This window comes from Lacerta agilis, chromosome 9, assembly GCF_009819535.1.
Source record: "Lacerta agilis isolate rLacAgi1 chromosome 9, rLacAgi1.pri, whole genome shotgun sequence".
In the NCBI taxonomy this organism is placed as follows: Eukaryota; Metazoa; Chordata; class Lepidosauria; order Squamata; family Lacertidae; genus Lacerta; species Lacerta agilis.
This window is the reverse complement of record NC_046320.1, coordinates 38441790-38458970: the sequence shown is the minus strand read 5'-3', so window position 1 is coordinate 38458970 and position 17181 is coordinate 38441790. Positions and strand designations below refer to the sequence as shown.

The 17181-nt window shown below is 44.2% G+C and overlaps 1 protein-coding gene across 2 annotated transcripts in view; it reads left to right on the top strand.

Annotated features, from left to right (window-relative positions):
- The first annotated feature begins 16363 nt into the window (after positions 1–16363).
- SMAD1 (SMAD family member 1) overlaps positions 16364–17181 on the top strand; it is a 34477-nt gene continuing 33659 nt past the window's right edge. For both annotated transcript variants that reach the window (XM_033159562.1, XM_033159561.1), the window contains exon 1: positions 16364–16440. The gene's annotated coding sequence lies outside the window, so the exon portion shown is untranslated. The remainder of the gene's footprint in view (positions 16441–17181) is intronic.

Sequence of the window (17181 nt, the reverse complement as noted above, 5' to 3'; positions counted from 1 at the left end):
TTGCTGCCTGAGGCAAAGCAGCAAATAATGCCTTCCTCACAATTCAAGGTGCAGTTTGAACCTGAGGCACAAAAGCTTTGAAATACCTCTCTTCCTCCTTGGTAGTTAGATACAACAATAATAAATTAAATGGTAGGGCCGACCATTTTTTCAGATAATACCAGTGATAACAACTTTAGGTAGGGGAAGCCAGTGCAGGAGTGTGAGTCAGTTTTATCTTAAATTCAGTTGTCAGCTTGCGTTTCTGGGAAGTTGTGAGACAATGTTGTGCTTATCAATTAATTCAATTAACTCTTGCTTCTGGCACTTCAACTCAATTTTCAGAGACGTCCAAGGAACGAATGTACTGATTGTACATTTTTGCATCTCATTGCCATTCAGCTTTCACTATACAATTTCCACCTCTATGTACCTGCCAACTAAGATTTCACTTCATGCATCTGATGAAGTGGGCTTCACAAAACCTTATGCCATAATAAATCAGTTAGTCTTTAAAGTGCTACAAGACTCTTTATTTTGCTGTAAGAGACTACCAGGGGTATCTCTCTGGAAATTTTTACCCATGCTGGTTCCTATCCCTGGTCTGCTGGGAATCTTGTCCTTTGACTACACTGTACACAGGTCACCAAAAGAAACACTTTCTATATGGGACACACACACACACACACACACACACTCCAAAGCACAAACTATTTTCACAGACTCAAAAGGGCTCCAGATTTGTTCTTCTCCAACAGCACCCCAAAATTCCACATGGCAAATTGTTTTTGAAATTGAGAAGGGAGTGTTTAATCAACTGTTAGGGTGTGTGTGTGTGTGTGCCATTTGTGTGGCAGCTTAACTTGCGTATTGAGCTCCATATATTTCTATCCTTTGTAAAGATTCAGGAGAGGTAACAGCATCATGAATTACCTATTCAAAATGAATTAGCTGCTCTTTTTAGACCTACTTATGTGGGAATAATTAAATGAAATTGAACTTGCTTCTAAGCAGACATGCATAAGATTAAATCACCGTTAAATCACTTTCTTTCACAATACTTCTTTTCCACATTTGTGTAAATGTAGGAATTAAAGAACAAAGGAAAAAAGGAGCTGACAGTGTGGAAAGACTACATGATAGTTGGAATGTCCCTACCGACATACAGGTCTTATCTCTACTATGAAATCCACAAGGTTGCTTTAAGCTCCACAATATATCTCATACTCAACCTCATGGAGATAATAACACTGACCTTGCAAGGTTCTTATAAATAAAACTGAGATAATGCTTGTGAAATTATTTAGTCTTTCAAAGTGCTGTGTAAAAACTGTTGGGTTTTTTTATTCATTCGTTGATTTCCTGCCCTTCCTCCAAGGATACCAGGACAGTTTGCATAGCACCCCATCCCCTATTTTATCTTCAAACCAATGCTGCAAGATAGTAACTGGTTCAAGGTCACCAGTGAGCTTCATGGGGATTTGAAAATGGATCTACCCACCCCAAGTCCCAGTCTGACACGTGAAACCATAGAATCATAGAACTGTAGAGGTGGAAGGGACCCTGAGGATCATCTAGTCCAACCCCCTGCAGTGCAGGAATATGCAGCTGCCCCATACGGGGATCAAACCTGCAACCTTGGCACCATCAGCACCACATTCTAACCAACAGAGCTATCCAGGCCTATCACCCCACATTCTAAAAATTATGCATTTTGGTACATGCTTTGCTCCAATGATACATATTGTTATTATTATTTACATAATAACCTCTGCACAACACAAACTTTGCATTTTGGACTGTCGAAAGCAATTTACACATTGCCTTTGAACATATTCTCAACATTTTATAATCAATTTGTGTTATCCCACCTAAGAGATATTTGTTGCTGAGACCAGTGCTTTTTTTCTTAAAGAAATGTTTTGGGGTATGCGTATTGCTGCATCCCCGCAGAAAAAAAACACTGGCTGAGATTTGGGACAATTTTTTATACTAAAGGTGCAACTAAAGCAAACTAATGTGGCAGTAAACTTACAAGTTATATCAGTCTTGCCAAAGCATTGTATGATCATGTCTCTCTTCACTGACAAATGCAATCATTTTCCATGCACTATTTGCACGATTTGTTAAAGATTGGTGAATACATAAGCTAGCCTTCCCTGAGCTGGTGTCCTCCAGATGTTTTGAACTTACAGTTCCCATCAGCCAGCATGAGCAATGGTCAGGGGTGATGGGAGTTCTAGTTCAACAACATCTGAAGGGCACCAGCTTGGGAAAGACTGACGTAGGCATGATGAAATAAGTGGATTGAACTTGTTTGGTTCTGATAGTTAAAAGGAATCAATAGAAATGGTTCCAGAGCACTGGCATTGTGAAGCTGGACTATGTTCAGCCCAGAACTGTGGGCCCCAAGCTGGTGCCCTCTAGTTATTGTTGGACTCCAGCTCCCATCAGCCTCAGCCAGCATGGCCAACCATCAGAGATGACTGGAGCTATAGTCCAAAACATGTGGAGAGTACAAGTTTAGGGAAGAGTGGCTTCAAGAGCAGGAGTGGACTTTGGTAATACGGTGCCCTAAGTGAGAACAAAATCCCTCCCATATGTGTTGTTGTTGTTATTGTTGTTTGCCCCCTTGGGGGAACCATCTACACTGTGGTAAATCCAGCACTGCAGACTTCCTGTGATGTCACAAAAGTACACGGCAGATGAGTGGATATATAAAGGTGGGCCAAGGGGAAAACCAAGGCAAAAGCTTTTTTCCTTCCCAAAGAGAACACAGTGGCCCACAGTAGTGGCATTCAGCACTGGACAATCTCCTTCCACATGGAGGCAAAGAGGTGGTCTTGTGGAAGTAGAAAGCTGTGGTGCCAGAGGCTATGGTTTCTGACAACTAGTTATCATTATGTACAGACAGATAAAGATAACCTCATTCCACATATACTTATCCATACACTTAACTCAGTTCAGATACTCTGCTTCATTCTCCTGCACCACCTGAAGTTCAGCAGATGAGCACAGAAGACCGGGATGCCTTTCCACAGGAAGTCTACCTGGCTCAGTCTCTGCTTTGCAGTGCATGATCCGCAGTTTATTTCTTAAGAAGGCTTCTGATGCAGTGATCTGAGTTACGGCTGGCAATGTTATTGAGATGCTTTTGGCTGATGATGCTATTCATCTGAAGTCTGCTTAATTTAATTTTAACTTCATTTTGTGCTCTTCCGTTTTCCGATTGTTTTATATTTGTTATTAACCACCTTGAATATAAAGACTGATAAAAAGCAGGGTATATAGAAACAAAATGTACATTTTTTTTCTGCTTTAGCCCATTGTGGCTTAGAAAGAGAAGCTGTCATTTGCAGCTTGTCTGCCTGGTCCCTTTAAAGGCTTTCAAGACCCTTGCTAGAAGGAATACCTGTGTGTAATTTAATTTAATTTGGAACACTTGTATAAATTAACAAGTGCTCATGAGCATATGGTTCACAATCTCTCTCTCTAGATGGATAGAAATTACTGACTAAAAGCAAAGATAAGCATTTCTGACTGCCTCTTACCATAAATGAAAACCTTTCTGAGGACAAATGCTATATCATATCAAACACAATTATTGTGTCCATTTGGGGTTCCACATCCCAAACTGCATAGCCCTCCTGCTTCTTCTCTAACAGTTTCCATGGTTGTAAAAGAGGCTGCATCCCTCCCCACATTTGGATGGCATCAGAAAAATTGCACTGAGCTTGCTCAGATACAATACTGATACGGTAACAATGCAGAGGCAGAGCAGTAAGGATAGCAGTCAGCACCAGAAGTTCAAACAAACATTACACAGAAACGTGAGTAGTTTTTATTTTGATAACAGGCATTTATGACCACAAAAAAGTTCTAAGAGATACACTAGCCAGAGATAATTTTGTGTTGCAAATGGCAATGCGGTGTAGCTGCTGAGAGACCAATTGACTTATCTTTAATTTGATTGTAGCTTCAAACCAGTCATTTCTCTGCTAGGCGAAAAAGAGAGAGATGGAGAGAAACTGGGCACAACACAAATCATGTACACACAAACACAATAATTGTGGTAGCAGCCTGTGGGCTTCTCCTTGTGCCCCTGTAATGTTGTACCTGTGCATATGGAAATAAGCAGACCACTACGAAAAACACTTATCTGCATCCAGTGCTTTTTTTCTGGGGGTATGCATGGGTATGCATACCCCTAAACATTTTGTGAATCTAAGTTTGGCCTCATTGAGGGGCAGTATTTCAATATGAGTAGGAAAATGAGAGTACCCCTAAACATTCTTTTAGGGAAAAAAGCACTGTTGCCTCAGTCCTCTCTGCTTGAGAAGAAACTGCAATGTAAAAAATTGAGGGGGTGGGATTTATGACCTTCCAGATGTTGAACCCCAATTCCCTTCCGCCCCAGAGAACATGAATAGTGATCAGAGATGAATCTCAGTTGCAGTCCAATAATATCTGCTGTTAAAGCTGCTGTAAAGCCTGCCCTCACCTTCCCACTGTTTATTTATTACATTTATGTACCACTTTTTTCTTTCAAGGAGCTCAAAATGGTGTCAAACCAGCTTTCACCTACCAACATCTGCCAGCTTTCACCAGGGCCGTCTCCAGACACCACTCAGCTTCCGACCATGGATATCAGCTGCCTTCAAGCTGTGATCCCACTCTGCCCATTACCGTAACTTGCCTTCTCATTGCTTCACAGTGCCTCACTGCAGGTCTCCTATCTGCCAGTTTGCCTCCATGTGGAAGGAGATTATCCAGTGCTGAATGCCCACTACTGTGGGCCACTGTGTTCTCTTTGGAAGGAAAAAAAGCTTTTGCCTTGGTTTTCCCCTTGGCCCACCTTTATATATCCACTAATCTGCCGTGTACTTTTGTGACATCACAGGAAGTCCGCAGCCAATGGCAACGCAGCTGGGGACGCATCATCATATCCTCCTCAGCCCTCTGCATTGATTTGCTCATTTGCTTGTTTACTATTAAAATATGTAAAGACCATCCCTTATCTGCACTTGTACCAGAGAAGGATATGCCATGAACCCAGGGGGTGGGGGCATTTTTCAAACCGTTGGCTGCACTCCTTTTGTGTTCAACATTCCAGGGCCATGTACCAGTGGGGGTGGGGGGCAGAGGCAAAAAGGGAGCTGAGCGACGAATGTGACTCTTGGTACAGTGTGCTGCATTCCAGAAGCTTCTACACCACCACTTTCCTCTCGCCTTCCAGTTATGCAAGTAGCACAATTGTAGTTCAAGGAAACACCCCAACCACGCAAAAGCCCTTGAAGAGGATGTGGAGCACAGCTGCTGCTGAGCTTAGCCTTGGAAGAGTCCAGAAGGCCAGATAAGACTGGCCTGGAGTGCTGCTTTTGGCCCATTCTGGCCATAAAATAAATGATAAGGAATCAATCTTTTAGTATGTCAGCACCCACATTTTGGAACTCCCTGCTTATCGACCTTAGGCAGGCGCCTTCACTGTACTCTTTTCAGCAGTTGCTAAAAACGTTTTGGTTTAGACAAGCCTGCCCAGATATGTGGAATGTTTGCCCACCCCAGGCTGGCTGTAGGTGAGGGGCCTTAGCTTCCACTGAGTATTTCCACAAATAACAGGTACGCTGTTAAGACTAAAACCACACACTGGGTTGTGTTACTCAGAGACCTGGATTGTCTGTTTCATCACATTGACTTCTCTTTACACCTCCAGGTCAGTCAGTGCTCATGTGCTGAGGAAATAACTCTTTGACATCTATTTCACATGTGTGTGTTTTTAGATTGCAGGGGTTAGACAGGTAAATGACCTTCTCTTCCTAGAACTGTCTGTGACACCCAGAGAACTGCCCATCTGGCAAAAACAGCACCATTGTGACCTGATACTATAAAGGTGAAGGTTTGTTATTCATTCCCCTGGTTTCAATAAATGCCCCTAGCCATCTGTTTGTGGCATAGCTGTCTTGGCCCCAGATCTGGAAATGTGTCCAAAAGTGACGCAGCATGGAGTGTATCAGCAGCTGAATCATCCCCTGCCATCGTTTCCTGAAATACTCGTGACTTTCCTTCCATGTCTCCCATCCAACTGCCAATCGGACCTGCCCTGTGTGGCTTGAAATATGACTGCAATTTGGCTGTAGAAATGCAAGCCATAAATCTGAGTTATGTCCCTCCTGTTGGTTACTCTGACTAATGTATTATGCTTGTAGTTAATGAGGGCTGAGACACACTTCGTTTGCATCCTTTATCACTGCATGATGTGAGTGACTCCAGGCAGATTGCTACATGATCCCTGTATTATTATTATTATTATTATTATTATTATTATTATTATTATTATTCATTTGATGTCAGAGACGCTACAAGTGGCATTCACATTCCAAGTAAATGTATACAACACGTACAAATTGCTTTAACTCACAATTCTCTTTGATTCATTTGATCTCCCTTTCATCCTTCTTGAGCAGTTTCTGCAAGAATAATTATTTTGTATGGGTGGTATTCAGCTAAATTTAGTCACTACTGAAATGAACGGACCTAACTTAGTTATGTTCACTAATTTTGGTTGGTTTACTAAGTTCTGATCAGAGTAGAACTACTGAAATCAGAGTACTAATTTTAGTTGGTTTACAAAGTTCTGATCAGAGTAGAACTACTGAAATCAGTGAACACGACTAAGCTAGACCAATTTATTTAAATAGCCAGTAAGATTTAGTTGAATACTACTCTATGTATGTAAACATTGTTGAGTATTGCTTCTCTTCCTTTACTGATAACATCGTCCCAAAGTGTGATTTCATTTAACATAATTGGCCCTATATTTGGCTTAGTAATTAATAGGAAATGCTTTGATCTCTATACCTTTTGTAGTCCTTTAAGGAGTGACACAGGGATTCCCCCAAAATGCTCAACCAGTTGCCTCTGAGAGGACCAAAACAGGACATAGAGACTGTTGTCTTCTCCTGTTGCTTCTCGGCAGCTGGTATTCAGTGGCACACTGCCTGGAGGGTACCTACATGATTACAAGCAACAGATATACTTATCATTTGTTTGTTTGTCTGAAGGCGAACTTCTGAAGAACATTCAGCTTGTGGACCACTTGGAAAGGGCTTGGAGAAACAGAACAGAGCCCAAATGCAAAGGATGTAAGGTAGCCACTTCAACGTTGCCAAAAAAGGAGGGCACAGATGTGCATAACATTTGCATATATCAATTTATATGATAGATGCCAATTGTAATCATAATTAATATTTAGTAATTTACATAGCACTTGCCAAAATGTTTTCTAAGTGGTTTACCCATATAAAACCAATGATAAAAAATATGTCCACATATAATTAAAGTACACAATAAAGCAATTTTGTCAAAACATTAAAATTAACACCCACAATTAAAACATACAATAAACAATCCCATTAAGACAACATAACAATTAGAACATAAATGATTGCTGTAATTTAAATAGAAACACATCTCATCCTAGTGGGAAGACTGAGACCTGTGTTCCTGCTCAGCCTGCTGCCCAGTGTTTATTTGCAACTTCAGGGTCTCTGCTCACTCTCAGTTCTTCTTCTGGTTTTCTAACTTTAAACTAGACTTGGACTCACAGGACAGTACTTCAAACAGAAGGTCATCCTTCAAATGGTGGGGCATCCTCTATAAAGGAGGACACGTGATCACCCAAAGGTGATCCTTCCTTACACATTGTAAGGAAGAGGAAGGCAAAACAGAAGTGTCCTTTTTTAGGTTGTTACTCACACCCTCTCTTTATAGACTTTTGCTCATGGCTGTCTCTCTAAACAGAGACACAAAGCTTGTGTCTCCTTGCCATGCAAGTTATGCCTGCTGAAACGTCCTCTTTTGCACAACCATTAATTGTGCACATTCCCCCCTGGCTACCTTGCTTACTCCCTAGTCATCCCTCTGGTTGCATGCCATCTCAAAATCTGAGTAGGGCAGGGTTCCTGACCCAGGTTCTGTGTTTCCTTTTGGAAATGAGGCACAGCAGAGACTGTGGTGTCTTTATGATATATGATTTATTTACACATATATACAACTAATCCTACGATGGAGGGGCTCACATCATTAACACCCAAAAAGGTCTCCTTCTCTCATAGCCACAGTCTTGGATTCCAGCTGAAATCAGGCATGGCTCTGCCTTGCTTCCATATTCTTGCCTTGTTGTTGTTCAGTCGTTCAGTCGTGTCCGACTCTTCGTGACCCCATGGACCAGAGCACGCCAGCCACCCCTATCCTCCACTGCCTCCCGCAGTTTGGCCAAACTCATGCCAGTCGCTTCGAGAATACTGTCCAACCATCTCATCCTCTGTCGTCCCCTTCTCCTTGTGCCCTCCATCTTTACCAACATCAGGGTCTTTTCTAGGGAGTCTTCTCTTCTCATGAGGTGGCCAATGTATTGGAACCTCAACTTCAGGATCTGCCCTTCCAGTGAGCACTCAGGGCTGATTTCTTTAAGGATGGATATGTTTGATCTTTTTGCAGTCCATGTATTCTTGCCTACACACACATAACTCTGGCTTTTATCTTCCTAACTACCAGACAGTTGAAGGAGATGGCCTCACACATTTGACCTCTGGCACAGAGCCACTTCCTTTGTTACCTTAAGCACCCATACTTAGAGGGACATTACCAATAAAGTTGTCTGGCCATTCCAGCAATTGAGTCCCTGTTGGATCCAAGAATTGGAAGGGGCTCAGGCCAGGCATACAGCCTACCCTGCTCCAAACATACAACATCTCTATTTTCTTCCACTCACTGACCCTTTCTCCCTATCTTCACCACTACCACCCAACCCAAAGGATTACTGGTGGTTTAGAATCAGGTTTAAAGGGTGAGGTTAAATGCTTTATAATAGGTGGAACATTTAACTGCTTGGAAAACCCCCCAATGCTGCTTAATTTCAGAAGAGGCACTGCTGTTTTGCACTGAACTGACATTTGCTACCAATTTTGTTCACATCAAGCTTAGATTTCCAAGAGCTTGTGTAAACGTGTCATTGTCAAGATGCTTAGAATCTGCAGCACATCTTGCTCCAGGAGGTGCAAATGGAAAGAGAGAGAGATTTGTCTCAAGACCATCTGTCATAAAGTACCTGCCAAGAACCTGCTGCCCCAGGACAGAGAGCTAGACAGCCCCCATTCTATCTCCTATTGAAGGTTTAGTTGCATCCAGGCTTGATGTAGAGCCAGGGAGCCCTCTAAAGTATATCCACCTTGTCAAAGAGGAAGGTACATGAGTATGGGTGGGCATACAGTTGAAGGTTGGCTGCTGTAGCCCGTCTCTCTTCCAAGCGGCAACAAGAGCCCATGGGGTCAAAGGCACATACAGGGTCTGTGTCCCTTTGGAGAGTAGAAGACACGGCAGAGACTGTCATGCTTTAAGAAATATGGTTTATTCGCCTATTTACATCTTCATTCTGCATGGAGGGAGTCCAGATCATTGGATTGCAAACAGCCTTCCCGCTCAGCTTCCTCCTTCTTCTTCCCAGAAAACCCCTTGCTTCCAAACTCCCTTCTCCTGTCCCCTCAAACATACACCCCAGTACCTTGCTAACATCTCACTCTGCAGGCTAAAGGATTCCTCTCCTCAATGGCCCATTATTGTTCCCTTAATGGCCCTAGCCTGGCCAGGCTGGTTTGCAGAAACCAGGCCAGGAGTTTCCTGAATTCCCTGCCTGGCACAGTTCTTCACTTTAATCCATATCCCAATTACGGTAATCAAAATCCTAATATTTCTTCATTCCTAAGGTTTAGGGGGATCCTCCCCCTCAGATCTATAACAATATCTTAAAAAAAAAAAAATCTCTGTTTCAGATGCCAAGTCAAAATCCTATACAGAACCTGTACAGTTACACAATAAATATGAAAAAGGCAGCAATCTCTTTTTAGTTTCTTGGGACACTAGAGAGAAAAATCAGATCAGTAACCCTTGCACTGCAATCCTTCGCACATCTACTCAAAAGTAAATCCTATGTAATTCCTCAGAAATTTAGGTATGCATAGTATTGCATCCTTAGCCTTTTTCTGTAAATTTTTGTAAATTTTCTGTAAATTTTGTAAATTTGCCTCCCACTACTAATGAGGTGTGCTCTGATCCATGGGGTCATGAAGAGTCGGACACAACAACAACTAATGAGACACTCTTATTCTAAATAGCTTCATTTGTGTGTTTATGGTGGCTGATTCCAATGGAACTCTTAAGATCACTGATAATGGAAGTCGTCTATCATTAGAATTCTCTACTTGTCCTATGGACAATATAACTATTAGCAACATTCTTCAAATTTCATGGGCATAGATAGGGCAAGGTTTGTCCTCCAAGTCCAAGTCCCTGGGTCTAGTAGCAGTTTTTGCCCTTTACATCAGATTGCAACCTTCTTTCTTTGTCTCCTAGTAGACTGACATTTGAGACCCTATTTCAGGTGCCTCCCCCCTAAAAAAATCAGAAGTTGTTGGTGCGGCAACCAGGGATAAGGCCTTTTTTATGGTGGCACCCAGTTTATATAATTCCCTATCCAGAAAGGTTTACCTGCTGCTCACTGGAGTTTTTGGCACCAGAATAAAGTGGTTTTATTCACCAAAGACTGAAAGAATAATGAGATGCTATGTTGCTGCTCTTTTCATTTATTTTCATTTGCTGTTTTACATTGCTGCTTAGATTGATTTTATTGGTTTGTTGCTACTTTGATCATGTGAATTTTGGTGTGGTTGGTTATGATTTTGAAAAGTTTTTTTAATTGTTATTTGGTTCTAAAACATTTTGTAAATCCACTGGATTACAAGAAAGGATCTAAATGTTCAATGTATATATATGCCTAGTACTCAAAAGAGGTTTTAGATAACACCAACTTTTCTTCATAGCACCGCTCTGTGTACTGTTTTATGGTTCTGCCATGGGACAAGGCATGGTATCACAAATCTATCTCCATATATGCTAGGTAAAGGTAAAGGGACCCCTGACTATGAGGTCCAGTCGTGTCCGACTCTGGGGTTGCGGCGCTCATCTCGCATTACTGGCCGAGGGAGCCGGCGTACAGCTTCCGGGTCATGTGGCCAGCATGACTAAGCCGCTTCTGGAGAACCAGAGCAGCGTACGGAAACGCTGTTTACCTTCCCGACGGAGCGATACCTATTTATCTACTTGCACTTTGACGTGCTTTCGAACTGCTAGGTGGGCAGGAGCTGGGACCAAGCAACGGGAGCTCACCCCATCGCGGGGATTCGAACCGCCAACCTTCTGATCAGCAAGCCCTAGGCTCTGTGGTTTAACCCACAGCAACACCCGCGTCCCACCCATATATGCTACTATCCAGTTATTTTATGCTCTACTCCCACAGGGACTGATACTGGTTTGGGAATGTTCTGTGTATATGCAGTGGGCACAAGCATTTCCTGACACTGAAGAGAACAGACCATCCCCTGTGCACAATGAGCTTCATGTGTGTGCCAGAGGGTTTTTTTTTTAGTTTTGGATTGTGGCCATGATATAATCCAGCCTTCACAATCTTTCCTAGAAGGCAATTGCAACATTTTATAAGGTAATTGCAACATTTCCTAAAAGTCAATTACAACAACAATCTGCTTACCAATCTTATCATTTATAATATGCCATCCAAAAGTCTGTTAATGGTGTGTGTGTGTTTTTAAGATGCACAATTTGTAAACTCTCTCTCTCTCTCTCTCTGGTGAATAAACACTAGCCATTTTATTCAGAAGTAAGTTCAATCAGACTTTTGCCATTGTATGTGTGCATATTATTGCAGCTTTGGTTCGCAATGCAGTCATTTTTGCTGCAACCTTTCCACACAGGACACTTTGAGGACTGGCTCAGATATTTCAATGCTGTATATACAAAAGGAGGACAAAATAAATATATCCAGGACAGCTAACTTGGATTTTTAAGGCTTCCCTAGATCACCAGAGCTGTTTGTAGGCCTTTCTGCACCGGGCAGTTTTTGGCTCTAAGGATCAGTTCCCAGCATTCTGCTTACAAGCACTGGCTACCACTGCATGATGAACATCATATCAGCTGTCCCAAGGTGTACAGAAAGATCAGTTTGAACTGTGCTGCATGTGGATATTGCCAGCAACAATTGTAGCAGCACCATTTCCAGCTTCTGCAATCACTGGAAAAGTTGCTGACAGTTGCTGGCTGTTATCTGTGTCTAGTTTGGTTCACGCTGATGTTTCTCCATGCTATTATATACCCAGTGATAGTTGGAAGGGATTGAGTGGAATGAGGGGAGCAGACATATAGATGTTCTTTGACTTTGCTGTTGAACCATGACGCCTGAAAGTGCCCAACAACCTGTAAATGGAGAGATTTAATTCTGAGCCTGCTGTGTGTCGAAACACATTTTAATAAACCACTTTGCAGTTTTTAACGAGATGTAACTGGGGCAGAGCTCATAAGAAATGGGAAAGCGTAATTAATATGCCAGAGCAGACTCATGGTAAGGGTGTCTTCCAAGATACAAACAGAAGACCACGTTAATCCAGTTATGTAAATGTCTCCAAGTGGAATAGTTAGAAGGAAATAATTTATTTTCAATGACTCCTTGCAGAATCCTCAGGCTATCTTACCGAGGCCCAAGGAGGGGTGTGGGGAATACTTAAGAGGCATGAGTAGGCCTGCTAGCAACCCTATCTTCCACTTCAGCATTGAGAAGGGATAGCTCCAGTATACAGAATACGGCTTGCAAGGAGACCACTCCTACAGACGTCAAATATATAACTTGATATTCCAGATTTCTAACTTCTAAACTAATAAACACAGTTGCTGGAATTAATTCTCTTTATCCAAATGTAAGTGGTGATGACAGGCAGCAAAGGAGACAACGGGCAAGTCAGTCCTGTCTGCTATTGTCTCTCTCCCCAAACTTTTAATTAAAAACCTTTAATCAGGGTCTTGGCTGCTATGGAGGGATACATTAATCTTACCTAAGTAATGAATTTTGATCCGAGTCCCATCAGAGCATAAACAGGAAAGATAAATGAATTGAAGCCAAGCAAATACTTTTTTTGGCATCTAGATATATTTCTGCAGAAGTATTATCTAAATTGGAAGAGTGAAGTGCATTTAATAATATTAGAATGTTTTCATTTGCTTGGTGATTCTGCGTGCTTCATAACCTGTGCTTAATTCCATAGAAAAATACTGTGTTGAAGGATGAAATAAGGGACTGCTTCTGTTTGCTTTAGGATAGCCACTGAAAGTTATTAAAAAGGCCCTTATATTCTTTACAGTAGATTGCAGGATTTACCAAACAACATTTGCTTAGGTTCCCTGTCATTTTACATGAGATGTCATATTAAACCAATCCTATAGGGCCAAGCTGCCAACGTTATTTTACTTGGAAGTGGCTATGCCTTTTACTGCTAGAAAGCAGGTAGGTTTCAGCAGCTAAAGCTCAGTTGGCAAGAATACAGATTTGTTTGTTATTCAGTGATGGGGAAAGCTTTATCAGTTCAATCCTCCATGTCTCCAGTTAGGGCTGGGTGTGTCCTCAGACTGAAACCTTGATGAACTGCTGTCAGTCAGTGTAGACAATACTGAGCTACTTGGCTCAATGGTCTGACTCTGTATCAAATAGCTTCCTTCTCCCACTAAGAGCACATGGACCAATCACATCCATGCTCCTTAATCTACTCTCCTTGCTGGCCTCTTGAGCGCTAGTTATTAGGGTTCAACCACTCATGGGTCCAGCAGATGCCTAATACTGGTCAAGTACTATCACCAGCTATCTGCCTTTCAAAGTGTTATCTGCCTTTCTGCATCTGTTAAAGAGACACGGGCCTTTACCAGGGAGGTGAAATCCTTGCAGTTTTCTACCGCATATAACAAATGTCTCCTATGTTAACAGTTCCGTCTGGAACCCTAGACCCAAGCACACTTACCTAGATATATTTCCCACTGTGTTCAGTGGAGAGGAGGGACTGATGGGATCAGTGGCGTAGCATGGCGGGGCTGGGAGGGATGCAACCAGGCGCCCCCACTACATTTCCCATATTGAGGGAAGCTCGCTCAGGCTTTGGGGCTGGGGCTGTAGCAGCAGCGGCTCCTTCTCTTTAGCGCCGCCGCTGGGCCAGGCGAGAGGGAGAGGGAGGGCTCAGCCACCAGTCAGCGACAGGTTGACCCCTGGGTCAATTCTGACAAGGGGACAGAAGCATTGGAGAGGCAGGGGCAGTGCCCCTCTCTGATGCAGCAATCACCTGCAGCTCCGGGGCAGAAACATCAGAGAGGCAGAGGCAGCACACCTCTCCAACACTATTGGGGACGCAATTCCCCTGGTTGGGAAAAGGGCATGGCAGTTCTAATCTGTATCAGATAATAGGTGTTACTTACATGTGTGGATGTATGTGACAGCACATTTAATTAACGTACTTTGGCCCTCATACTAATTTCAGTCTAGTTTAGGACCTGTTTTTAATATCAGGGCTTGCTGTGTCTACTCAGATGTTAAGTCCTATTGAACTCAGTGAGGCTTTAACCCAGGTAAGTGGAATTAGGACTGCAGCTTTAGCCCTGGAACATAGGGGTGTCTTTGAGCACATGTACAGTGCCTCTCCTTCATGACTATATAATTTCAAGCAATCCCCAAACCCCATATCACTAGAGGAAAAGGTTTTCAGATCAAAATGTGTGTTAGGTCCAGGAAGGCTAGATTCAAAAGCTTCCTTCGCGGGTCCACACACTGAAAAAGGCAGTAAGGTGGATAATAAAGTCTTTGGGTACTGTTTTATTCAGTGGCCCACTTAATGTATGTTCCTTCTTCTTTGTCCCTTCCAGCCTTTGCATATCAGAAGCACATCTTGAATCCACATGTTTTGGGGCTATTTCCAACCACCAGGCTGGTTTTGTTTCTATCATCATCTTCAACTCTCCTTGATTTTAATTTTTTTCTTAGTAGGGGTTGTTGAATGGCATGTTTGCAAGTGGTAGTAGATAGCATGCTATGCCAGCCACACGTTCAAATCCTTCCTTGGCCAATTAAACTCTCTGAGTGCCTCAGTATAACTTGGCCTCATGGTTGTGACAAGAATAAACGAGAAGACTTTCAAAGCAGTTTTCCACGCAAGCTATAGCACAAACGGATCTCTCGCTGGAACAAATTTGTAAAAACCTATCTGAGAGTTATCTTTTTCAGCACCCAAATTCCAAGTAATTCCAACTCAGAACTTGACTCATTCTTGGTGGGGGAACCCTGGCATATAGATCTTGAAGGAAAATGGCAAGCTTGTTTGGATAGTATTGTGTTCTCACTTAAAAGAGTAGAAAATTCAATATGGTCCACTACTAAAATTAGACTTAGGGGAGTGGAGGTTTTCAGGATGGGGAAGAGAAATATACACATTTGGGAAGCTTCCCAGCCATGTGTACACTGGTTGTTAAAGATGTGTTTACATCTACACTTTGTTTGTAAGATGGCCATGTCTTGCATGCGTTCTTGGGGAACCACCAGGATTTTCAACAATTGTAATGTGTAGGGCTATCCAAAATTAACATGCTGTCTTGAGAATCTGCTGGAACAGAAAACATGCTAGGGCTTGAATGCCTAGTGATGGACAAAGGAATCAAAGTCCACACACAAATTGTATAAGCATTTTAAAGATGCATCTTTGGGGGTCTTTTCTCTCAAAATACGCTTTCATAAAGCCTCTCAAATATCTTGCAGATAACTGTGTTCAGAACCGGGGCTTCTGGGCTACACTGGCACAACAACCGCTTGTTTCCAGAGCATCGGGACCTGTTGCTCTCGGAAGGACGAGGCTGCAGCTCTGCGGATGGCCGCCTAACCCGCGCGGAAGCGGCAGGGAGTTGGAAGCGACAACATGAAAGCCTTGCCCTGCTCTGCTCGCCACCCTCCACCGATGGTTTCTGAAGGAGCTCCAGCCGCGCCGCAGGCCGCCCGCCCGCCCGTCCCAGTCGCGGCCGAGAACCCTCCTTGGGGGCGGGATGTGGCGGAGAGGGAGAGAAAGAGGGCAGGAGCGAGGGGGGTGGGCAGAAAAGAAGACAAGAGGAAAGAAGCGAGAGGCTTGGTTTCTGCAGCCAAGCCAGCGGTGCCTTCCTCGCAGGAGCGGGGGCGGGCATTTGGAGAGGATCCCTAACTTGGCCTAGAGAGAGAGAGAGAGAGAGAGCGAGCGCGTGCACGTGTGTGTGTGTGTATATATGTATGTTGCATATTGGCAGCGGGGTAAGTGGAGGCTGGGTGGCTCCGACTCTCTGACGCCAGTGAGACCAGATCAATCCAGGCGCAGCAGCAGAGCGAGCGCACGGCTGCTTGGCGGCGGCGGCGGCGCTGGAAGCGGGAGCGGCAAAGGAGGAGAGAAGGGGGGGGGGCGGCAAAGGCAAAAAACCCAAAAAGCAGAGCGGCTGGAGCGGCGGCGGGTGTCTCGTTTGCACGCTCTTTTCCTCTCTCCCTCCTGCTCGCCCCACCGAGAGCCGGTAAGAAAAACTCCCTTGCTCTCTCTCCATTCTCCTTCCTGCCCGAAGTCCTGCCTGCATCCAGCAACTGCCCTCCACCCTAAGCGGCGCCCTCCTGGTTTGGGGATCTTTTTGATTCTCAAAGGACAACAGAGCGTCCCTGCCTCCCTCGGCAGCTTCGCCTTCTCCTTCCCCGCCGCTCTCCTCCGTGCAGCCGAAAGGGCGGCGAGGAGGCAAGAGGGAAGGACTGGAGGCGCGCGTGTCTGGCTGCCTGGGAGGGGAATGGAAAGGGAGAGAGAGAGAGAGAGAGGCTTCGTTCCCATCATGATGGCGGCTGTAGTTAGCCGTGGGGCCGACGGGGGCCGAAGCCGCGGTGGGGGTCACCCCCCCCCTTCTTAAAACTTCGTTGTCTTAAAAAGTGTCCCGTCGGGCCAACCCCCCCCCCCCCGATCTTCCCTTGTTTCCTGAGAGTTTGCATGGGGACCGTCAGGGTGGCTCTGGGGGAGCGAAGGAGACACGCCAGGAGCGGCTCCCGCTTCCCCTCGGTCCCGAGCCAGGGAGGGAGAAGAAATGCAGCAGAAGACAAGAGCCCTTGTTCCCGGCTGCGCGGAGATTTCCCCAGGCGTCCGGGCCCCTTTTGTGCTCGGAGCCAAGTCGGGGGAAACTTGCCACGGCTTCTTCGCCTGCGCGCATGAGACGCGACTTCTCTCCCGGGCGGCAGGATGAGGCCAGAGTTGTGCGGTTCAGGGAAACCAACACAAT